The sequence below is a fragment of the Neofelis nebulosa genome, chromosome 2 (assembly GCF_028018385.1).
Source record: "Neofelis nebulosa isolate mNeoNeb1 chromosome 2, mNeoNeb1.pri, whole genome shotgun sequence".
NCBI classification, from domain to species: domain Eukaryota; kingdom Metazoa; phylum Chordata; class Mammalia; order Carnivora; family Felidae; genus Neofelis; species Neofelis nebulosa.
The window spans coordinates 176,864,695-176,890,762 of record NC_080783.1 but is presented as its reverse complement, the minus strand read 5'-3'; the positions used below and the strand labels follow the sequence as shown (position 1 = coordinate 176,890,762).

General features: G+C 42.4%; 1 long non-coding RNA gene across 5 annotated transcripts in view; it reads right to left on the bottom strand.

Moving 5' to 3' along the window:
- LOC131504681 (uncharacterized) overlaps positions 1-25,809 on the bottom strand; it is a 247,012-nt gene extending 221,203 nt beyond the window's left edge. For 3 of the 5 annotated variants that reach the window (XR_009258108.1, XR_009258109.1, XR_009258110.1), the window contains exon 1: positions 25,268-25,809. This is a non-coding gene — a long non-coding RNA (uncharacterized LOC131504681). The remainder of the gene's footprint in view (positions 1-25,267) is intronic. The other 2 variants (XR_009258107.1, XR_009258111.1) reach the window with 2 other exon arrangements.
- Positions 25,810-26,068: the final 259 nt, after the last annotated feature.

Here is a 26,068-nt window from a genome sequence, read left to right as displayed (position 1 = left end):
AAAAAAAAAAAATAAAAATAAAAATAAACACACACACACACACACAAACACACACGGAAGGCTTTATGCATGAGTTCTCTCCCTTCTCCATCTATAAAGTTATCTTGCTGTATATATGCCAGGCCCTACATCTATTCTCTCTGTCTTGGAAATAACAAGAATGAGATTTCTCCTTTCCCTCCTGATGGTAAACTCGTCTGCTCGCACTTTTCGACACCACTGATTTTGCCTGTTTTCTGGAATCCTCACTCCTTCAGTCCTTCCTTCCTCCCAATTGTCTGCATAGCAAGGATTTGGGTTGGGTGGGGATCCTGAAGTCTGGGCCATCCCAAACCACTTATGCTTTGTGCGATGTGTCTAAGGAGGTCTCCTAAGGAGGCCTTGGGATAAAGGTCAGGGTCTGGAGTAAACCATCAGCTCTGGAAGCCCCAAGGCTGCTATCCTATCTGGCTTGGCAAGAAACTCCATTCTGCATGATCAAACATATAGTGTTAGCCTGGGAAAGGGGGCACCTGCTTTCTCCTTCCCCTCAGTTCGCACAGGGTGAGGACAAACAAGGGGATCTTGCAGGACTGGAATGAGGCGTGGAAATGCCTGAGTATGCCCGACACACGTAGTGTCCTCAGCTTTTCCCTCTAATTCCAAAGTCTGCCACTCCCTAAGACTCGGCTTTAGCCTGCAGAAAATGAATTTCTCCTGGTCAAAATCATTTAGATTCCTTTATGATAAAAAGCTCCCCCCCCCAAAAAAAAAAAAAAGTTCCCGTTGACCTCCTTGGAATCTAGAAAATCAAGTGGCTTAAAAAGTGGAATATAGATCTGAGAAGTCCAAGAGTCCTTCTGCCTCCTCCAATCCTTTTGGGAATAAGGCTGGGAGTGAATGAATAACCCTATGTAACTTTACCAAATTAATTTACACGTGATACTTTTTTCTTGCCTCATTCCATTCTTATCCCCAGTCTAAGTCCTATTCCCTTTTTTCCACCGGTACCAAGGTGAATGAGTGTGAATTATATCCTTAAATATTCGTGGATACTTGTAAAATACGCAGTGTTGGTTGGGAAGCATATATGTCTTCAATTTATACATAAACCTCACTCTGTTTCTTACTTTTGTCACTCAGCAAAAGGATTGGGGAGGGGGGGAGGGCGGAAGGACGTTTGTTTTGTTTAACCTGTTTTTTTCTTTTGAAGCATATCACCCATACAAAAGAGTGCATGGTCTTTGAAACCTGCCATTCGACCCTCTCGGATATCGTGTCCCTCTCCCACTGAGGGAATCCTTGCAGTAAATATTATGTCAATTACTTTCCCTTTGTTGTTGCTTCCTCTCTGCACAATATTCTATTTGCCTGGTTTGCCCTTGATGTAAATGAGTCATATAGAATGTATTCCTGTATGACTGGCTTTTTTAGGTCAATGTTATTTTTCTTTCTTTCTTTTTTTTTTTTTTTTTTTTTTAGTTTGTCCATGTTGGTGATGGAGCTGTAGATTATTTTCATTGTCACAGAACATATTGTAAGCACAGAATATACAATGATTGTTTTTCATCTCTCTCTCTCATAGGTGGTCATTTGGATTGTTGGACTGTTGGTAGGGATGCTGTTCTGAATAATGTTGTTATGCACATTTTGACCACGTTTCCACGTGCACTTGAGCAGGAGTTTGACAATGAAATACGTCTAGGATCGGAATTGCTGAGTCATAGGGCACAGACATACTCCTGTTCTAAGCAATGCCTGACTACATCACATTAGCTCACAGTCTCTCCCACAGTATGATGGTTTCCTTTCCCCACATCCTGGGAAACACTTACATTGTCAAACCTCTCACCGCTGTGAATCTGGTGAGCGTGGAAACATATTCCTTTTGGTTTTAGTGTGTGTTCCTTAACTGCCAGTGAGCTTGAACATCTTCGCGTAACTTTATGGGACATGTGTGTTTTCTATAAAATTCCTATTTAAAATTTTGCCCATTTGCCCCTTAAGTTGTCCATCTTCCTCTTATGAATTCACAGGAGTTTTAAAAGATATATATTCTGGATCTTAATCCTTTGTCATGTGTATGCACTCCAAACATTTTCGCAGTCTTGGGTTTTAATTTTAGCCCTGTTTATGGCATCTTTTGATCAATAGAAGTATCTAATTGTAATGAGGCAGAACTTATCAATTGTGTGCGTGCTGCATCTTGCATAAAAAAATTATTTTTCTTGGGGCGCCTGGGTGGCTCAGTCGGTTAAGCGTCCGACTTCGGCTCACGTCACGATCTCGCGGTCCGCGAGTTCGAGCCCCGTGTCAGGCTCTGGGCCGATGGCTCGGAGCCTGGAGCCTGTTTCCGATTCTGTGTCTCCCTCTCTCTCTGCCCCTCCCCCGTTCATGCTCTGTCCCTCTCTGTCTCAAAAATAAATAAAAAACATTAAAAAAAAATTTTTTTTTTAAATTATTTTTCTTGTGGTCATTAAGGTATTCTTCAAAATGACACATCATCATGGGTTTACCCATGTTATTTACCTTCTCTGAACCTTGATTTGAAAAATATTTGTGTCCTGGAGGTTTTATGAGGGTTGCATGTGATAAATGTGTGTGAAAAAACTTAGCAAAGCACTTCACACATAATCGGGACTCAGTATGTACAGTTCATTCACCGGAGCACGGTCCTAGTACTATCTTTCACAGATGTTAGATTTTGCAAGTAATTTCATTTTAAGCAGTGAATATTTAGAGTGTGTTATTACATGCTATGCATTTGTTAAATGTATTTGTTAAATATTTTATTGTTCACCAAAACCTTGTAAAATAAACAATATTGTCATCACCATCGAGCTGATGAGGTAATTGAGGCTCAGAAAATAAGTGATTTACCTTGGGTATGGCTACTAAATGGCAGCGCCATTATTATATTTCTTATCTAGACTATGAAATACTTTATGGGAGAATTTATGTTCAGAGAATGGCAAGAGTCCTGTAAGGTGGAAAATAAGTTATATCTACAAGTACATATTTGGAGATGTGGCAGAGGGAAGAAGGTAAAGGTGGTCTACGTATCCTTTTGCTTTTCACTTCACAGAACATGTGATATAATTTGCCCTGGTCTGCATCTTCCATCGCCCTTAGCTCTGACTCAGGCAGGGTCTTTTGAAACCACCCATTCCCCAAAGTGACTGCCTTGAGCCTACAGCCCTCCTGATCTGCATCATAAAGATGGTGTCCACAATTTAACTAACCACATTGTTCCTCTCCAAGGAATTCCACGTCAAGTGGAACACTGCTCCAGTCATAATGTAACTGGACTCAGGCGATTATCTTTCTGTCAGAATCTGAGTCACCCAGGATACATATGTCAACAGGGTTTAGAGCTTGGTTTGTTTGCCTCCCCGGACAGATCTTGAAACAGGATCTCCCACCACCAAACTGGCCAGGCAACCAAGCAACTCAGTAACCACTTGTTAAAGCTAATGCGATCTTGGCATTCCGTTTCCCACCAGATGAATTATAGCATGGTGCACACTGGGTCCATTCAAGTCACTGAAGGTTAGATCCGAAAGGACCTTAACAATCATCTAGACGCCTCGTATGTTAGAGTGGAAAGGGAACCAGATTCAAAGACTGAATGCATGGGAGTAAATCCCTTTACATTAAATGTACATCCTTAGTTGAAGAACATTATATGAATGGCCCTCGTATATAAAATGAAGATTTAAAAAAGACTCCCCCTTCTTACACACTAGGCTTGTTGTGAGAATCAAATCAAATATTATACATGCTTCTGTGATGATCTACTTTAATCCAAGTATAAAGTTGTATATGTAAGAGAAGAAAAGCAAATACAAACATTTGTGAGTTTAGTTCAGGCTTTTATCAACTCAACTCTAAATAAATTGTCCTGTAAAATGTATAACTTACAGAGATTTAGAAATGTTTTTCTTTGTGTCCAGATCAACACAAAGCATGCAGCAGCTTCCAAAGAGATAAGGTCAGTTATTCTCATTTTTAAAGCTGTGCCTACACAGAGCATAGATGCCATTATTCTGCCTTATCCTTGCCTATGGAAGACACTACTAATTAATAACAATTATCTTTCAAATGAGCACCTAAACAGCTTTAGAATCTTCCTCAACACAGGAAGTCATTCCAGGAAGTCACTGACAACTATTTCTTGAAACTAAGCTTTTGATATTGTTGCGAATCAGTGAGTTCAACTATACTCTATAACAAATCCCACTGAATAAAGTTTGTTTCAGTTATCTTTTGCTGCTTAACTTACAGCCCCGAAACAATGGCAACTACTTTGGTAGGTGGGCTTGAGGGTTCCTCAGATGGATATGCACAGGTTTGCTCACACAGCTGCATTTAGCTAGGGGTCTGGCTGGGCTGGAAGGTCCAAGATGGCCTCACTTACAAGGCTGGCAGCTGGTGTTGGCTATGGGCTGGGTCTCAGTTCTCCTCCACATGGCCTCTCATCTTCTAAAAGACTAGACTGACTTTCCCTAGATGACACTTCAAGGTAGCATTCTAAAAGGTCTTATAAGGTTTAGCTTCAAAAGTCATGTAACTTCACTTCTGCCATATTCTACTGATAAAATCAAGTCACTAGAATACCCAGATTCAAGAGCATTATATATCTATATCTATATATAATACATCTTTCTTGAAATACACACACACACACACACACACACACACACACACACACACATGACCATGAGATGGGAGGAACAACAAAGATATGTTGCAAAAGAAGCAGGTACACTGGGATGGGAAGAATTTGTGGCCATTCAACAATCTGATAGAGTCTTCCCTCTTGCCACAAATTATTCATATTCCCCCTACACATAAAATGCTGTTACTTCCAAACTAAGACCTCTAAGAGTCTCATCCTAATTGTTTTAGTTATCTATTGCTTCACAAGTTATCCCCAAACTTAGCTGCTTAAAGCAAAAACAAGCATTCAATATCTTGCACAATTCTGGGAGTCAAAAATTCAGGAGGTTAGCTGGACACTTTTGTCTCAGGGTCTCTCATGTGGTCTTAGCTACATGAGAGCTAAGGACTACCACTTAGTCATTTGAAGGCTTGAAGGGGATCAGAGGATCCACTTTCAAGATGGCTTGCTCACATGCCTGTGCACAAGAGGCTTCAGTTCCTCACTACACAGACTTCCTCATAAGGTTGATTAAGTGTTCTCACAGGATGGATGTTGGCTTTCCCCAGAGCAAGTGATGCAAGAGAGAGTAAGGAAAAAACTGAGGTGCCCTTTGTGACCTTGCCTTGGAAGGTATATGTAATGTTTATTTATTTTTGAGACAGATAGAGACAGAGCATAAATGGGGGAGGGGCAGAGAGACAGGGAGACATAGAATCCGAAGCAGGCTCCAGGCTCCGAGCTGTCAGCACAGAGCCGAATGCGGGGCTTGAACTCATGGACTGTGAGATCATGACCTGAGCCGAAGTTGGACGCTTAACTGACTGAGCCACCCAGGCACCCCTAAAGGTATGTGCAGTTATTTCTGTAATATTTGGTCTATTACTCAGGCTAGCTCCATTCAGTACGGGAGGGGGGCCATTTTGGAGGCTGGCACCACACCAATTATGGTATTAAACTTGAAGTCCAGAATTTCAATTTGCTTCAATCTGGATGTGAATGAGTCTCCATAAGTGTGGCTTTCAGGTGCAGCAACTGTCCAACACCGGCAACTCCAAAGACAGGGGAACTAAAAAGACAATATATCTTCCCAGGCACACTCAACATACAACACTGAGATGGGGAAATGACTGACAATAGACAATCGCATTCGGAATGGATCAGGGGCACAAACACAGAAGTCCTTTATGCAATTGTGAAATCCAGATGTCACATGTTGTCAGCTCCCTACCCTGGTGATTGGAAGTATTCCTGGATTAGGAACACGTTCTCCTACCTGAGAGTTGTCTCACTGCTCCCCTCAGCTCTTCACTCTACCTTCTGAGCTCTTGTTCTAACTTTCTAAAAGGCTCTTCTTTTTAAAGAAGAAATGGTTTGTACTTATATCTGAGTAACTTTCTCAGGATCTTGTGCTGCTTTCCACAAGCTTCTTCTAATCTGAACCAACTCTATCTCTTTCAGTTCAAGTTAGCAGAGTTCAAGTTACCAATGCTACTGACATGATAATTCTCTTAAAATCTTTGTGGGTTTCCCATTATCTCCTCAGCATTCCCTCCATGCCCCCCAAAGCCAAATCCATCATTCTTTTTGCAACCTCTTTATGTTTTAGAAACATTCACTTCTTTGAGACAATGCCACTGAGACTATTAGAAGCCCCATTTTGTAGTAAAAGGTGCTTTCTGGGCACCTTAAATCTTACGAGATCTTAACAAAAGGTATTACAGCCATATATTTTCTCTTTGCCTAGAAGCCATTTTTCACTTTGGTAATCTTTTGCCAGCTGCAGATGCAGAAAATACAAAGCAGTTTTACTTTCCAATCTACAAGTCCTTGTTCTTCTTTTTTTAATTTTTTTTTAAATTTTCATTTATTTTTGAGAGACAGAGCAGGAGCATGGGAGGGGCAGACACAGGAGAGAGGGAGACACAGAATCTGAAGCAAGCTCCAGGCTCTGAGCTGTCAGCACAGAGCTCAGAACCCATAAACTGTGGGGCTCGAACCCACAAACTGTGAGATCATGACCTGAGTCAAAGTCGGATACTTAACCAACTAGCTACCCAGGCACACGCCCCCCCCACCTTTGTTCTTTTATATTTTCTCCAAATTCTGCTTGCAAATGCTACAGTTATCTCATTAGGTCATCTCCCTTGCCATACGTTAGTATATGCAGTTGAAGACATTATTTGGTGATTTTATCCTTCTGACTTAGTATCTCCTTAGCCAGATCCAACAAGTTTATGAGGCATATTGCACCTTTCTTCCAAGTTCCTACAATTCTGCCAGCATACACCAAGAATGGTCTTTTCTTTCTTTATCTTCAATAATCATTTTCTTTCTGCTCCTCTACCCTCTCTTCGCTTTTCAGCCTCTACCCACCATCTAGGTCCAAAGCCAATGCCACAGATTTGAGGTTTTTCTTATGGTACCATCACACATCTAGTTACCAATTTGTTTCAGTTTGCTATTGCTGCATAACAAACCATCCATGATTCAGTGGCTTAAAATGACAGTGCTTTACGATATCTCACAATTTTGTTTTGGCTAGGTCATTCTTCTGATGGTTTTGGGAGAGCTCACTCCTTCCTTTAGTTCTGATTTCCACATTTTTAATTGTTACAATTGGGTGGGGGTTACTTGCATGTCATGGTCCTAAGCCAGGGATGTTGGTAAACATGAGACAGTGCGCAGGAGAGCTTCCCACAACAATAAACTTTATGGCCCAAAATGTCTATAGTGTTGAGGTTTGAAAACTCTGTGGTAAGCATTTCTATATGCACTATCTTCTTTAATCTTCACGATAGCCCTATGAGGTAGACAAGATCCTCGTTCTTTACAAAAGAGAAAAGTGAAGCCCAAATGAGTTAAATAATTTGGACAAGATCACTTAAGTGTCAGAGGGAAGAGTTAGAGCTTCAACACACAATATATGTCTGAGCTCTTAACCACTATACTGTATGAGGTGCATTCAACTTGGATTGTTGATCTTCATAAAAGCATAAAAGATCAGATTTCCTAAATATGAAACTCATACCAGGCAATACCCTACACTCTCCACCAATTATTTCTTCTTTGGGTTTTTCCATTCTATCTTAGCTACTTTTCCTAGAAATGGAGCCTGAGGCAAGGATTAGTGTGAATGCAAAGTGAGCAAAAAGAGAGGTGAGGCAGAAAAATGGAAAATAATGCAAGGTGATGATGCATTCCAACAAGGTACCTGTAAGAGGCAGCTACATGAGATGTCTCTAGGCTATTCAGAGGGAGGATGCTCCTTGGTTCAGTTTACTGCAGGGAAGAAGGGAGAGGAAATTTATTTGCCAGATCCTTCACATCTCCCGAGTTCGACTGCTCTGAGTTTGCCTTTCAGGGACTGAGCTCCTCCACACTCCCGGATTGCATTACTCAGCCCCTGCAGCCGCTGCTCAGGAAGCCAGGTTTCACACCTGCAGCTTGGTCTTCATCTGAGTCCAGAAGTGCCATGAGACACAAATGCTTTCAGGCCTGTTGTTGGTTGACCTCGAGTAGTTTAACTCCATGGGTCAGCACAGAGTCAGACAGCTGCCACAGTTGGAATGGAGCAGGTAATCAGAGGTTCAGGAGACGGGGAAGCCACGAAAATCTGAGGTAGGACATAAAATGTGTCTGATCTACTCTTCAACATGCTTCCCCATCACTGCAAGGAAACCCTCTGGTTTGGATGATCCCTCAGTTGGGAGTAATTAAGTTTTAAGAAGTAGACAACCCAGATGCAACTAGCTAAAATACTAAGAAAAGAAGGGAAGGCATTGGCTCACATACTTAAAAGTCCAAAAGGTCGGCAAGTTTCAGATTTTGACTCATTTGTGTGACTTCAGCTCCATGGCCCTCCAGTTCTCCTGGCTAAGCCTTCCTCTATGAGCCAATTTTTTTTGTTAACGTTTTTTTATTTTTGAGAGAGAAAGACAGAATATGAGCAGGGGAGGGGCAGAGAAAGAGGGAGACACAGAATTCGAAGCAGGCTCCAGGCTCCGAGCTGTCAACACAGAGCCCCATGTGGGGCTCAAACTCAAGAGCAGTGAGATCATGACCTGAGCCAAGTCAACAGCTTAACCGACTGAGCCAACCAGGCACCCCATGAGCCATTTTATACTCAGGCTGATAGTGAAGTGACTTCAGTAACTCTAAGTCTCTTACCCACATATGACCACAGCCAGATACCCAGATGAAGAAATAAACTTTCTCCATTAGATTCTCTCTCATAAATTTTCCTAAAGGGCCCCTCAGCAAACACCGCCCTGCAGTTCTCATTGCCCAACTTGGGCAATGTGTCCATTCCTCAACAGTCCCCATTAAAGGGACGTTATGCACACTGATTGGCTGAAGCCCGGGTTCCCGGACGAATCACTGGCAAGAAGGAGGGATCACCACCACTTAATACAACCAGGGTCCACTTCCAGCATTGGGATAACCTTCAAACTGCATCACTATAAAATGGAGACGGAATGAAGAGGCAAACTTGATGTTAAAGAGAAAGCCATAATATCTACAAGAGACAGCCTTCCAAAGTTCCTAAAGACACAAAGGCCAAGCTGCCGTCTACATTTCTTACTTAGACAATTGTCATGAGGTCCTGACTCACTTCAAATGTACACTTCTCCATGGCTCTTGTTCTTACCCCAGGGGCCATCTCTGCACCATCCCTGCCTTTGATGGCCCATCTTATTCGCCAGCTAATCTCAAAAGGTCTCCCTGAGGTTTCACACCTGGGAAACATAGGCTACAGAAAATCGAAGGTTTTAGAATTAGCAGGGATCTTAGAAACCTAGATCAGGTTTGGTCATATGGCAGGCCATGGGGTCCCAGAGGCTCTGTAAGGTGCTCTCGGGTGCCGCCTTAGAGGGCTGAACGGAAGAGCTGAAGAGATGGGGCCCTGGACACACTCGGCACTCACCCCACCAGAGCACTGATGTGATTTAGTTTCAGCTGAATGATCAAATCAAATTTGAACGGATTTATTTTACCTAGTTACATATTTTGTTTCAAGATGAACTTCCCTTTGTAGAAAGGATTTCTTGAGGATGGGGAGGAAGCTTACAGATAAAATCCGTTTATTACAGAAGTGAAAAAATTGGAGCTCAGAGGGGGGTTTGAGGCATCCGTTGAAGGTCATGGAGCTGATCTGACCCTCTTCCTCAGGACCACTATGCCACATTTGAAAAGATCCGTGCTGTGCCTCCCGAGTCCTCTTTTTTCCAGAACCGATGGCCTGAGCTCTCGCAAATCTCACCCAGAGAAGGACATTCCAAGTCATCCCACCAATTCACAGCTCAGCTCCTTGTTATGATCACACGTTAAGAGCCTAGTGCCAAGAAATGAACATGATGATTCAGAGGCGTCTGAGCAGCAGAGAGGAGAGTAGGACTACCCTGTTCCCCGTCAGAACGCTGCACTCCTAACAACACAGCCAGGGATCACATTAGCCTCTTGGCAAGCACAGAACACCATTGCCTCATACTGTCCATTAAAACTCTTAATACTTTTTTTCATAAGCTGCTGCAAAGACTTTTCTTCCCACTCCGCTCTCAACCGCTTTTATTTAGACCCAATCTCAGGACTTAACACGTATCTTACTTATTCTAAGAATCAGCAATTCTAAGTGGCCAACCCTGTACATTTCTGGGCATATTCCATAAAGGAATGAGAATTCGAGGGCAGGAGTAGCAAACTCACCTACCTACGGGGGCCGGGCAGGGAGGGAGAGAGATCATGTTAGTAAAGGAAGGTGGCCAGGTATAATTGAAACCTGTGAGGTGGGAACTCTGGTGAGCTGGAGAGCTCAGCCCCATCTAAAGGGACTCAGCTTCTACTCAGCTTCAGGTCACCATTAAAACGCAAAAATCAAGCCCAGTGTTGCTCTGCCTTCTGATTTTTTAAGAGAAGCCAGAAATGTGGATGTTTACTGGAAATATCCAGTCTTAAAGGTTGGCCACTAATTTGCAAAGCTCTAATATACTCTGTAGGGCCAAAGAAAATACATCTGCAGGCTGGGTTCAGTCCATAGCTGCAAGCTTGCAACCTTTGCCCTGTAGGGATGAGGGAGTGGGACAGCACTGCTGATCGAGACAAAAATATAAAATGCACTGTATTATCTTGGATTTAATAGCATAACATTTATTTTTAAAATTCCCTGGTTAATCACAGGCTTGAGCATTTTAAACCTACGAAGACTCTTGGAGATCATACGGTTTAATCTTCTTGCTTTATAAAAGAAGAATCTGTATCCAGAGATAAGTGACGTGGACTTTAACATATTTCAGTGAAATGAATAAAAAATTAGATTCTCAGAAACGGAAGGAGCTGTATTTGTCCCCCAGTCCAGGGTTTCTCAATCGCAGCACTACTGACATTTTGGATTGGATGATTGTTTGTTGTGGGCGCTGTCTGGTGCGTTAGAAGATGTTTAGCAGCATCCTTGGTCTCTACCCACTAGACACCGATAACACACCCCACAGTCATGTGGGGCAAAATAGTGGCAAAAATGTGTCTAGACAGTACCAAAAACCCCTGAGGGACAAAATCACCACTGCCATTCACCAACCTCTGTGTCTTACAAACGAAGAAACTAAGACTCAGAAATCTGAAGAGTTTCATCAAGGTTACGAGGAGTTATGGGCGCAGCTCGTACCAAGACTCAGGCATCTTAATTCCCCACAGAGTGCTCTCCCCAGCAAAGCCTGCAAATCTGAACTACAGTTTCATCAGCAAAAGAGCTGTCTAAAACTGCCTATTTTAAATTAAGGGGCAAGATGGAAGAGTGGTGAGGACCACCATTCTAAGACTAACAGATATGGACTTCATTCTTAGTTCTTCTACTTACTAAATTTGTGACATTGAACAAACTAACCTCTCTGAGCCTTTGTCTCCTCATCTGAAAAATGGGTGATTCCAAGAGACAAAAGTTTATTTTTTTAAACGGGTGGTAAAATGTGTATAGTAAATGCTTTAATGTGGTAAGTGGTAAAATGTATATAGTGCTTGCCACATAATAGGTATCAGACACTGGAAATACTTGTTACTATTATTATTATTATTATTATTATTATTATTATTATCATCATCATCATCAACTGGGCCTGAGATCATCAAATACAGCCCCCAATCAAATCTGTCTTATTTTTATATAGTCTGTGAGATGAGAATGATTCTCACATTTTTAAATGGTTTTAAGATTTTTCTAATACTGTTTTGTGATACATAAAAATAGTGTAAAATCAAAGGTCAGATAAGATTTTATTAGAACACAGCCAGGCTTATTCATTTACACAGGGCCTATGGCTATTTTCACACAGCAGAGTTGAGCCGTACAACCTAGATCACGTGGCTGGCAAAGCCTAAGACAGTTACTGGTCCTTTACAGGAAAAGACTGACAGTCTCTTAACTAGCCCTTCGATCTACAGGAAGAAAACAGGCAGCCACAATTTGCACAGAGCCCTCTGGTGTACAGGAGGAGATATAGCAAAATAATCCATGCTTGCTTTTTGATGGTTCATTGCTAGGCCAGCACCTCTCACCACGGCGTTTAACTCTGCTCACCTGAGGCATTTCTCAGCAACTGTGTACATCTAGTACTTTCAAAAATAATCACCCAGGAGACATGAGAAACCTTTACTCTTTGTATATGCCCTCTCTTGAATAAATCTCCTTGTAGGCTTGATATTTTTCAAAATCTGGAATATTTATCAGAAAGAAAGGAAGTGGTTTTCTCAGTGTTAAGCCAACCACATATTTTAAGTGTTGCATGATTTGGACAGGACAATAAAGAAGGATATCCGGTAAAAAGGAAAAATAGATAAGAGCTATCTGCCAAGACTAAAATTTAAGAGATGTGTCATGTCACCTTTAAAAAAAAATGTATGTGTGTGTGTGTGTGTGTATACATATACATATACATATACATATACATATACATATACATATACATATACATATACATATACCTTGAGCATCTTTGCTTTCATTTAATCTGACTATAGGCCAAGGGTTTAAAAGTCAGGATACTTGTTTACAGCCCTAACCTTGCCACTAACTAGATTTGTGGTCTCCGGGATTCTTTTCTAACTCAATATGACACATATACATTGACTGTCTAATGTGTGCCAGAAGCTGGGCTGGGCATCGGAAGTGCAAAGATAAATCAGACATGGTCTTTGTCCTCAAAGATTTCACTGAGGGTCTGTTTAAGTCATTGAACTTCTTTGAGAGTCAGTTTTCTCATCTGGAAGTGTAGGGCACTGAACTAAATATTTCATCCACTCAAGAAACTTTTTGAGTTCCTCTGTCTTGCCATATACTCTAATAGATAAGAAGAAATGAAAATAAGACTGTTTCACTAAAATCATTCAATTTTCAAGTATACCTAGTCACTGCCCTGTGAAGTTCACAGGTAATTATAATACAATATAATAAATGCAGAATAGATATATGAAGCACATGAAATGAAGCCACCAAGTTTTTGCTAATGAGGAAGCACAGACTTCACAGAACAAGTAATATTAGTAAGTCTCAAAGATGAGTTCATTGATGACATGGTACGTTGGGCACTCTCTTCACTGAGAAGGAATGAAGCCAGACCAAAACAAAGTTAGGAGCTGAGGAAGAAGACCATGGCCAACAGAGTCAGCTTCTTCTCCATTAGAACTGCGAATTAAAAACCAAGTCCAAGGAAGATGGGGAAGATTCACTATAATCTAGTCTAAGACCAAGGAGAATCTGAATACAAAGAAGTGAGGTGAGGTCTATCATTCAGGTTTCAGGGCATTTAGTGCTCTTGGTGCCACATGTAGACTAAAAAGGTTCATTCTAAAAATGATGATGGGGGCACCTGGTGGATCAGTTGGTTAAGCGTCTAACTCTTGATCTTGGATCAGGTCATGATCTCTCGGTTCGTGAGTTTGAGCCCTGTGTCAGGCTCCATGCTGACAGTGTGGAGCCTGCTTGGAATTCTCTCTTTCATCTCTCTCTCTCTCTCTGCCCCCTCCCACTCTCTCTCACTCTCAAAATAAATAAACATTTTTAATAAAATAATAAAATAAAATAGATGACAGAAGTCAGGCATAAGGTTCCCCATGAGAAAGGAGTGATGAGTACTGAGACAGCATCAGGCCAACAGACAACTACTCAGTTTTTAGAATTTCACTCTCAACCAGTAGGACAGAAACAAGCACCCAGGCTCAGAATCAAGAGGCCGCCTGGGTGGCTCAGTGGGTTTAGTGTCCAACTGTTGATTTCAGATCAGGTCATGATTTCATGGTTCATGAGTTCATGTTAGCACAGAGCCCACTTGGGATTTTCTGTCTTTCTCTCTCTCTCAAAATAACTAAACTTCAAGTATTAAAAGAGAGAGAGAGAGAGCATAACACCGTGCTTATGGGTATCTGGAATAAGGAATGCACATGTAAAGGTAGAGATTATTCCCAAACCTCGTGTTCACGTGGCAAGGGAGCTTTACATGTCTTGTCCATCCTGGGGATCATAATCTTGCTAGTGTGGGTACCATGGCAGGAAGCTCAGGCATGGAAGGGGCAGGCATGATTGGTTGCAAAGATAGAGAAGGATGAGAGGTCTTTATAAATGGAAGCACAACATGTACAAAAGCACAAAGATGCACTTCTAACTCTTCAACGACCCAAATTCTCCCCTTCTTGCTGTCCAACCTGCCATCTGCAAATGTATCTACAATGCCAACGAGAGAGGCCCCATCATGACTCTCCATTTGATAAGTCCTAAGTAATTTGGCAAGGGATGTAGGATTCACACACATTGTCTAATGCTTTTCTGATTAAACTTAACTAAATTCCAAACATTCAATCCCATTGTACAAGGCATGGGATACAGCCAGACCTGGCTTCCTCAGGAAGGATCCCTCGACATTCAGACCCTTAAGGACTCTCCAGAAACTTTGGATGCCTCTGCCTGACTTGACAACCACACCTGCCCCTTTTCCCATTATAATATCATTCCACTTACTCCTCCATTTCCCAAGGTCCCCGATAAAGGGCTGTCCCACTACAGCCAGTTTGGAGCACACCTGGCCACAGCTAGTTATTGACCCCCTGTCCCCACCCCACCACTTCTCATGGGACCCAGGTTTCACAAAGTTCCCCGGTGTGCTGTGCCAAAGCCTTCCTCTCTGCTCACCCCCACACCCGGCCTCCAATCTACTCCCGGGCCACAGTGCACTTGGGGGAAATTCAATCCATATGTTTCCTTTTCTTCCTACAGAACGCATCCAGCCATTGTTTAAAGAGGGAGGCAACAGCCAAGAAGAGCCACGTGAGGCCTCTCTTAGCCTTCCAATCCTTCATTAGGGAGCAAGGAAAGAAGGACTTTGCCAAGAGCAAACCTGAAACATTCCTTTGGGCTTGGTTCAAAGCCCACAAGTCACGCTTCCACACAAACATGTCCCTAGGACAGAAGACGCAAGGCTCTGTTCAAGGAATCTCTCGGGCATGAAGAGATGGGAATAGCCACCACCACCACTGACCTGGCTCTGAGATGTGTGTAAAGGGAATCCATTGGCAGGAGGCTGTTTTACATTATTATCTCCCAAAGCTGATACAGACCCTCTCTGAGAGTATCAATTCTCCCTAATTATAAGCACACACTACCACAGATGAACAATTTTACAGTTCAAAGAAACCTGGGATATTCTTCAGGTGTCTCAATTATCTCATTTTAAAGTAAGAGAAAAGTCAGGCTCAGGGACTTGTCCAAGGTCAAACAGCTGGCCAGTGTTTTGTGAAGAATCCAGGACTTCTGATTCCAAATTCAGAGCTTTAGACTCAGTGGTCCATGCCAGACCTCACACAGATGCTAAGTCCCAATAGAGACAAGATCCACGGGACCAATCCTTTTTAAACAATCAGTTAAGCATCTGACTCTTGACCAGCTCAGGTCATGATCTCACAGTTTGTGAGATTGAGCCCCATGTGTCCAGCTGCATGCTAACAGCACAGAGCCTGCTTAGGATTCTCTCTCTCTCTGCCTCTCCCCCTGCTTGTGTACATTCTCTCTCTCTCTCTGTCTCTCTCTGTCTCTAAACAAATAAACATTTTTTTAAAGTTTTCTTTCTCCACCTGTCTACTTTTTTTTGTATTTTGGGGGTGAGGGGATTCTTTGAACCCATGAGCTAGGGACTCTAGGTATCCTAACAAATGTCTATGTGGGCTTTCCTTAAATAATTTTGAAGACAGGAAGCTCAATGCTCTCTATATTGGCCCATTCCATCTTTGGGCAAGCTCTAGTTGCTGCAAAGTTCTTTCTCACAGTAAGCAGAAGTTTGCTTCTCTATCATTTCCCCCACAAACTCGTTTGCTTACTATGATCTCCCAGAACTGCTTTCAGTAGAGGCCAAATAGGGGTCCTCCGGTGCTCTTATGGAACGAGCACTGCTTTGTGGGTGTAACAGTGCCTTTATCACAGTCACCCCAGGTGGCTGCTGCCTTTACCCATAATCCCATCAGGAAGGGTCTTCTTTCTTTCATTGAGATGTAGATGACATACATTATAGAAGTTTCAGGTATACAACATAATGATTCAATATATGTATATATTGTGAAATGATCACCACAATAAGTCACGGTAACATCTATCACTATACATAATTACACATTTTTGTTCTTATGGTAAGAACTTTTAAGATCTCAGCAATTTCCAAATATTCAATACAGCATTATTAACTATAGTCACTAAGTTGAACACTACAACCGCAGGACTTACTTATTTTATACCTAGAAGTTTCTACCTTTTGACCCCCTTTACCTTTTGTCTACCCTCCACCTCCCACCTCTGGTAACCACCAATCTATTCTCTGTACCTATGATCTCAGGGGTTTTGTGTGTTTGTTTGGGGGAGGGGATTATTTAGATTCTACATATAAACATAGTATTTGTCTCCCTCTATCTGACTTATTTCACTTAGCATAATGCCCTCAAGGTCACTCCATGTTGTTGCAAATGGCAGGAGTTTCTTTTTTATGGCTGAACAGTATTCTATGGTGTGTGTGTGTGTGTGTGTGTGTGTGTGTGTATGTGTGTACACACACATATGTACCACATTTTCTTTATCCATTCACCTGTCACGGGACACTTGGGTTGTTTCCATGTCTTGGCTATTATGAATAATGCTGCAGTGAACATGGAATTGCAGGTATCTTTCTCAGTTAGCTTTTACATTTCCTTCAGATAAATACCCAGAGTTGGAATTATTGGATAATATGGTATTTTTAACTTTTTATTGTATTTTAAAAATTTTTTGAGAGAGAGAGAGAGAGAGAGAGAGAGAGAGAGAGAGAGAGAGAATTCCAAGCAGGTTCCACACTCAGAGCAGAGCCTAATGCACAGCTTGATCCCACAACATTGGGATCATGACCTGAGCTGAAGTCGAGTCAAACGTTCAACTGACTGAGCCACCCAGGTGACCCTATTGTATTTTTTAAAGAAACACTGTAGCAGTTGAAAAACCAAGACTCTATTAACTAATATACCATCAGAATCTAAGAAAACACTTACAAGCATTATAGTAAAAATGTAATTTATGATATTGATATAATGATTCATCAAATAAAATTTTAGGGGCACCTGGGGTTGATTAAGCATCAGACTCTTGATTTCGGCTCAGGTCATGATCTCACAGTTTATGAGATGGAGACCCGTGTTGGGCTCCTCACTAACAGCACAAATTCTGCCTGGGATTCTCTCTCTCTGCCTCTTTCCTACTTGCACTCTCATTCTTTCTCTTAAAATAAATAAACTTAAAAAACTTTTTTTTAAATAAATAAAATTTGAAGATTCAAGGTCCTTGTGTGTTTTTGAAAATTGGTATATTTAGTGCATTGTTATTTGGCACCTTATTTACCAAGTACTCTTCTAGAGTGCTGGGATATTATGAAAAAACAAGATTAATGTGCTTCTCCCTTTGTAGAGGTTCTTTCTGGTAATATCTCTCTGTCTTAAATATCCATGGCTATAAAACAGAATCTCAGACTAGAAGGGAGGCCACTGCTGAGAGAGGCCGATGACGAGCAAAGAGAATGGGGCAGCTGAGAGCATACCAGTAGAGGGGAAGTTGGAGTTTTAGAATGTGGGTAAGAGACAAAAGTATGGGGAAAAGGTAGAGAGGCTGGATTCCAAGGGGCCCTGTGGATAATAGTGGGTTATGGAGCATAATGTCATAGAAAAATCATGGACTTCAGAGTCAAGCCATGCAGGTCCAAATCCCAAATTCCACACCATTCATTTGAGAAGGTATTTAGCCTTCAGCCATCAACCAGTCTAAAGCCTTATCTCTTCATCTACAGAATGCAGATAAAACACATATTTCCAAGGATAAAATGAAATCACAACAATTTTTTTTAAGTTTACTTATTTTTTTTAAGAGAGAAGGAGCACGAGCAGGGGAGGGGCAGAGAGAGAAACCTAAACAGGCCCTGCACTGTCAGCGTGAAGCCTGATTCAGGGCTTGATCCCATGAGCCATGAGATCATGACCTGAGCCGAAACCAAGAGTCAGACGCTTAACCGACTATGCCATCCACGTGCTGTGAAACCACAACAAATTTCAAGTATCTGACACACACTGACCAACAAACATAAAGTTCCCATCCCCCAGAAAGGAGAGGAAGCCTAGAAAGCAGACCATTGCTTTGACCTTCACTAGTCTATTTGAACACCTGATGGCCCTTTTCCTCTTGATGAGGGAGTTCTGGAAATCAGAACCTCGAAATAATCGAATCCCATGGGCTTAAGCTCCAGTTTGACTATTATGAAAAGATATATCCCTTTCCCCCAACCAGTAGGCATGGTTTCATTCTTCCTACATACACCTTGCCTTGGGCTAAAGTGGAACAAACCCAGATATCAAGATGTTCATAGGGCGGGATGAAGGGGACACCGGTATCCCAGTGTGCTAGGGTATTTTCACAGCTGCACTCAATTAGATGAAACTGTAATTGTTTTATACTTTTGCTCCATGCTTAATCCTGGAGAAAGAAGAGTGGATTGTTGGTTTTCCTTTTTCATCTTCCAGTATTTTTGTTTTGTTTTTATTTCTCACCATAATATTTAGATAGTATTTGTGTAAGGGAAAGCAATCATAATGAAATGGATAATCAAACAGAGTGCTCTCAGGCACATTTACAAAAGCCTTCATTTCAGAAATGCTTCATTTACCCAGACAGTGGGCAGCCGAGGGCATGGGAAAGTCTGTTTCTATGGACAGGGAAGTGATTCATGCCAATCAGCTAGAGAGTTCCTCTTTCAAAATGCTCCATATGTAAGACATAGCATAATAAATCACATCAACAAGCAAACAAGAGGTACCATACGCCTTCCAGGTGCTGACTCCATGCTAAGGACTAGAGGTGCCAAAATGAATAAGACATGAGCCCCAGGGCCAGGATGAGGGTAAGAAGAGTGAGACACTCCCCTCAGGAGCAAACTCTAACGGGATGCCCAAACACCCAGTTATCAAGATAAAAATAACACTGTAAAGCAATATTTCAAAAAATAAAAATTAATGCAACAAAAGCCCATGGTGAACCAAATATCACCAACATGCATTTAGACTGCAAAAAAATTTAGGAAAGGCACTATTAGAGTAAGAAACAAGAACGTTTACCTTACAAGTCATAAAAGCTAGCTTAGTGCTGAATCTGACATTCGAAAAAAAATGATGGAGAAATACCAAGAAAAAACTACATGAAAGCAAACACCATATGACACAAAACCAATTATAAAAGGAAATATAAGCGTTTTACATGTCCCCTTTAAGAACTGAAGTTATACTAACTTCTAAAATAAAATCCCTTGATTTGAAATTTGGGAATAATATTGCAAGTCAAAAACTATTCATTTCCTTTGACCCAAAAATCATACTTCAGGGAATTTATTTAAGTACAACTGAAATATGGAAAATGCATCATTTGTAACCAAGGAAAAAAATAAAAGAACTCTCCACAAAATATTATCCAGTCATTACAAATAATAGTCATGAGAACAAAGCAATGATAAAAAATGATAGAAGAATGTAATAAAGTGAAGAAAGTAGGAAGCATAAATACAGGTATACCACAGGAACAGCTACATTAAAAACCGCATAGAAAACAAAAACTGAAGGTAAACGCACCAAAATTACAACAGTGATCTTCTTTTGGTATTCGAAATCTGAGTTTATTCCCCTTCCTTTCCTCCTTTCTTCTTTCTTTCATTTTTTTTCCTTCTTTTTCTTCCTCCATTCCTGTTTTCAGGAATTATATATTACATTTTGTACTGTATCACATCATTCAGGGCCTAGGCAGGAAACAGGTGGCATACTCAGAGATAACTGAAAAGTATTTAATTACAGGACTCCTCTCAGAGGTGTGAGCAGGACTGAAGGGAGTGCCAGGAGATAACATACAACGTCTAGCCACAGCTCCGAGCTGCTGCTATTTAGGTCAGAAGACGAAAGAGGAGGGAACAGTTTCTAGAACTAGGAAAGAACTGAAGTTATAGGAGAAAGCTGTCCCAGGGGCACTTGGGTAGCTCAGTTGGTTAAGTGTCTGACTCTTGATTTCGGCTCAGGTCATGATCCAGGTTGTGGGATCGAGCCCCACATTGGGCTCCATTCTGAGCATGCAGCCTGCTTGGGATTCTCTCTCTCTCTCTCTCTCTCTCTCTCTCTCGTTTTGTTATTACTATAATCATTATTATATATACGTTCATGGTGACAATGGTGGCCATGTTGGTAGTGACAGCACGGCCATGATGGTGGCGATAATGACAGCAGGGACGGTGACAACGGTGCACATAATGGTGGTCGTTGCAGTGAAGGAGGTGCCAGTGGTGGTAATGGTCATCGTAACGATGCTATGAACATATCTCCTATGAGATCAGGTATGCTCAAATGGTAAAACAGGGATCCCTCAGGCCCATCTCCATGACACTCCTTTAATCCAGAGAAAAAATTAACTCAATCCATAGTGCGTTCCCTAGGAAACGACCATGTGGCATCTTCAGAAAGAAAGTTTCTACCTTCACCGTCTCTAGAGCCAAGAGCAAGGACAGGAAGCAGATGTACAATACCGTGAACACAGCATCCTAGGTTGTGAGCAGCGCCTGGTAGAATGACCAGCACCAACTAATCCTGAAATTATTTACTTGAGGAGTGAACGAAAGCTCTATGGATTATTATGAAGTCCGAACTAGCTTGATTGTATAAAGAGGATGATATTGAGCATTTAACCATTCTAACCACTTAACTCAGTAAATCTCAACAGTCTTACAAAATAGATACTAATGTTGTTACCATGTTAACAGATGAGACAACTGAGGCACAGATGACTCGAATAGTTCTATGTTGCACAGCTAGCAGGTAAATAACTTAGAATTCGAACCTGGAAATCGCTGTGCTAGGGCATGGACTCCTTCCCCTAATGTCCTCAGACAAGGCTCCAGGGTGGAAGAGGTACAATTAGAATTGAGCTGAGGGGAAGGGGTAATGGCAGGAAAACTCTCAAGAGGGCCATTCAGGGCCTAGGAAATAGTGTTCAGAAGTCATCTGAATGATATTCTCAGAGATAACTTCCAGGAAGACAATCTGGAACTCAAGTCACAAGTGGATTCCATGGACTCATGTTTGGCACAATGAAATAAACAGAAAGCAAGTCAGAAAGAGTTATCCTGGACTTTTCAGGACCACGAAAGATGTCTTGCTTACCTTCAGACAGATCTCTGTCTTGCATTCCTTGCAAAAGGGAGCACTCACGGTGGAGATGGGGGAGGGCACCGTTGTAAATCTGATGCTCTTTAGCCAGTGCAAGAAGCAGGAATGAGCTCAGTGATGACCCTGACCTCTACGTGGGAGGCAGCATTCAATGTGGGCAAAGAGGGACTACAACAGGGAACAAGGAAGGTCCAAGATGGGAGCAGCGTCTCAAGCCCAGGAGGGAAGTGGGAAGGAAACCAGAGACTGGCCAGGTTTCACAGGAGAGTATGGCCAGGCTCCAGCACAGGGCAACTTGGGGAAATTTCTCTGCCATTTCCGGTTTCCCAGCTGTACTTTATTGGCTCAGCCCACCTGCTCTAACTCTGCTCTCTGCCCCAGCACCTAAAGGCACAGCAGCACCTCCGACTGTTTCTGCTACATTAAGACTGGCTGGAAAAGGTGAAAATTCAGTCTACCTCAGGACAAGAAGATGAATGATTTACAGGGAAATTATTTAAAAATCTCCTCAAAATAAAAACTATACTGTCAGGGTGGTCAAGAATACAAAAGAAATATAGATACAGGCAGAGAAACGCACGAGAAGAAACCCCATGCGTGTGTTTTCATTTGGCTAGGTTTCTTTCAAATAAAAAATGTTGTCGGGAAAACATTCCGAGTGAGAACTTCTTTCTTGGCACGAAGCTGGCAGGGTCTGGGCTCCCTTCTCAGAACACCAGGGCCCTTCAAACCAAGTGCAGGATTCTGAGTGTGATTACCTGCCATAGGCCTCGCCGCCAGCCTGGGTGAGGCGCGTGGTTTGAATCCCTCTCCACTTTCCCTGGCCATTTCATCCATCTTCTCCGACACATGCCTTGGGGGCCCTGGTTTAGCTCAGCCACGTGATTTCATTTCCTCTTTGCCTCAGTCTCCTCATTATGAAATGCGGCTAAAATGGCTTGCTCAACAGCCCTCACCAAAGTGAAGAGCCCTGCCGCCATTTGGGATGGGGGTGGGGGGCAGGTAAGTGCAGGGGAAGACCACTAACAGGTGCATGGATAGGAGGTGGGATATTTTCAGATGGATGCTTCTCATAAATGGGGCAGTTGGCACCTTCCAAATGCGGTTTGGCGGGCGGGTGGTGAGAATCAAAGGAAATTTACAACCAATGGGAATTTTTATTTATTTTTGTAATATTTATTCATTTTTGAGAGAGAGAGAGAGAGAGAGAGAGAGCAGGGGAGGGGCAGAGAGAGAGGGAGAAAGAGAATCCAAAGCAGGCTCCAGGCTCTGACCTGTCAGCACAAAGCCCAATGTGCAGCTCGAACCCACATACTGTGAAATCATAACCTGAGCCAACATCAGACGCTTAACAACTGAGCCACCCAGGTGCCCTTCCCTCCCCCCCCAGTGGGAATTTTAAAAAATATGTTTTGGTTACCTTTACTCGGGATACAGACACTAAACAAAAATAAGGGGCCCATTCAATAGTACTGCTGTGATAGTCATATTTAAAGACTTTTGTTTTTATCCACTTATTCATTTAGTTGATTTTTATTAAATATTTAGTAAATGCCCTCTATACTCTCAGGCACTAACTTAGTACTGGATTGTAACAGTGAAAAAAATTGAACGGATGTATCTCGTCCCCACAAGTCTTGACTTCCAGGAGAGGAGGTAGACATTAAGTAAATACATACGCACATACATGTAATTTCTGAAGGATGCCATAAAGGAAAAGAAATATCATCCTCTGAAAATCAGACACTCAGTAAAGCCCGCTCCGCGCATGCCACATTTGAGCTAAGACCTCAAGGGCAAGCAGGAGCTAGCTTGGGCAGAGAGACCATTCTAGGCAGAGGCAGGAGCACGAGGCGGAAAAGCACTTGGCAGGACACCTGGCTGGCTAGGTCAGTTAAGCTTCCGACTTTTGATTGCGGCTCAGGTCAGGATCTCCTGGTTCGTGAGTTCAACCCCCATGCAGGGCTCTGCAGTGACACTGCAGAACCTGCTTAGGATTCCCTCTCTCTCCCCTCCTCTCTCTTCCCCTTACCAGTGCACGCTCTCTCTCTTTCTCAAAATAAATAAACTTAAAAAAAAAAAAAAAGGGAGAAAGAAAAGCACTTGGCAAAGAAAAGGCTAAGCTCTTTGACAACAGAGGGTAAGGATACAAGAGGGGGCTGGGGTTGGGGGAGGAGCCGGGTCACGTGGGGTCCTGTAAGTGGCCTTCCAATCTTTGGGCTTATTTTCACAGCAGTGGGAATTTACTGAATGGTTTCTGGACCACAGGGCAATGACATGAGCCACAAGAGTGGGAGCAAGAGACTAGGGAGGAAGAGGACTGTCCCCAGAGCCTGGAAAGAACTACAGTGACTACAGTGCAGGCCAGAGGAGTTAGGAAGCATGGGGTGGGGGGGGGCAGGGGTAAATGCAGAGGACGTGGTGGCTCACTGATGGGGAATGGAAAGGTAGCAAAGGTGGCAGGGAAGGCGCCGGGAGTCCCAGGCTGAGCAAGCAGATGGGTAAAAGAGTTATCTGTGGGACAGGGGAGTGACAGCTTTGGGGAGCCTGCAGTCCACCAGACAGCAGAGCTCCTCATGCGATGCCATTGCTTCCTGCCGAGTTGGAGGAATACACAAAGCCTTAAGGGAGCAGAAAAGAAGGAGCCTGTGAATCTGGCCAGGAAAAGGAATCACAGAGGAGTGGTCATTGGAGTGGGCTCCTGAATATGAGGAGTGTCTGATAGACTGAAACGGTAGAAAGGCTTCTAAGAAGAAGAACGGTATTTTAATACCTTTGAGTAATAATGCCAATCCTATGAAACATTACGAGGATTAAATAAGATAACTTACGTGGAAATACCTGTAACTGTTCTAGAGTTTACTGATGGCCTTTTTACATTCCTGTTACCAACCCATCCGCCAGCCAGCATTGTACGTGTTCATCTTGTTCTTCACCAGCCAAAAGGAGAACAAAACTCAAATTGCCTTCTCTGCCTCTTCCTGATATACCTAAATAAGTATATGAAATGGGCCACACGTGTGGCCCTACCTGCCGTAGTGGTAACTGAAGGGCGCAAAAGAAGAGCTCAGTTGTAAGGCTAGCTATTTTTACGCATTGCCTTTTCAATTATGATCTTGTAAGATTTTAAAGTAAAGTTCTTTTTGAAAGCTCCTGCTCTCTCCATTTGTCTGTCTGCCTCCCGTAGCCATTAGCACAGGACCTAGCTCAAAGAGGTGCTCAACACAAGTTACTGAGACAATAGGAACCAGCAGAGTATTTATGGGGTACCTCCCACTTTCCAAAATGATATGAGGTCTGGGGGCACAGAGATAGTTAAAGCAAAGGACCTGTCCTCAAGAAAATCAAAGATATAAATCGAAAGGAATAAAAACACACGCATAAATACTTGCATACAGTATGATAAATGTGTCCAAATAAATACATATGCTCTCCTGCCCCCCAAAATTCAGAAGTTCACAGAATACAGCCAAACCAAAATATTTTTCAATCCATAAGCATTTGCAGGCTTGAAATCTCCAAAGCAGAAACTTAAAGGTACAAAAGCAGACTAAGGTACAGTCAGTGGAACTCCTTGAAGTTACCCATAAATATTCGCCAAGCCTTTCCCCCGTCCTACACCCAGTCATAAATCCCCCTGCTTCTTTTCAAGAACTTTTACATTTGATCAACGAGGCAGGGTGATGTTTAAACCAGGCCATTTGGAATATTCGATTTTCGTACATAGTTTTAAGATTTTAATTTCCAGTCTGCAAGCCGGCGCGGATTTTCCCTGTCCTGAAATAAATCAGGATTTCCAAGACATGAAAGCAGGCTCCGAGCACAGAAGGGCTTTCTGAACGTTCAGCCTGGTTGCACTGCTCAGTCAAGTCATACTTACAAACAACTTACCTCTCACCTCATCTCAGTCCTGGGGGGATAGCCTGGAAAACTGGCAGCTAATGTGGTGAGCGAAAAACACCCAGCACTCAAGATCAATCTGTCAAAAAGAGGCAAGAGCCATTCATCAAAGGAGAGAGGGACAAACTCAAAGATGTTGTGAAACATTTACCAACCGGTCCAAAACTAATTGGCCCCTCTACTTAATCTCCTTCTCCCCTCCACGTCAAGCCAGTGGCCACAGAGCCATAGAGGGATAGAAGCTCGTAGCTGTAGAATGGATGATGTAAGCAGGATATTGCTAATATATCACAGAATCAGAGCGTGGTAAAGCTAAACGGGTCTTTGGAGTTCATTTAACCTGGTTTGGATAGATAGCACTAAGGAGCAAAAAGAGTCCTGAACTTGGGTCAGACTGGACTAGGGCTCTAGCCCTTCACTCGTATTAAGTTCAAGCTATATGACCTTAGGGAAGTCACTTCAACCTGTGTGAAAACTGCCTCATCTGTCAAAAGGAAAAAAAGGTCTCGCTCATAGGGATACCAGTAAAGTCTGATAATATAAGTAAATGCACTTGGAAATGCCATTGAACATTTAATGGGGTGAAAAAATATTATTATTGCAAAGAACCCAATAAATGCTACCTGAATCCATTGACTAGTAGACTTAACTGAAGCTTTGCCTCACTGATATGATGGAGTTGATAGCTTCTATTCATTTTGCAAAAGATGGAGTCATGTCCCTGGCACAGAGAATGTCCAGTGCTATTGTCCTTGTCTCTCCAGCATGCTAGAAACTTATCTCCCACCAGGT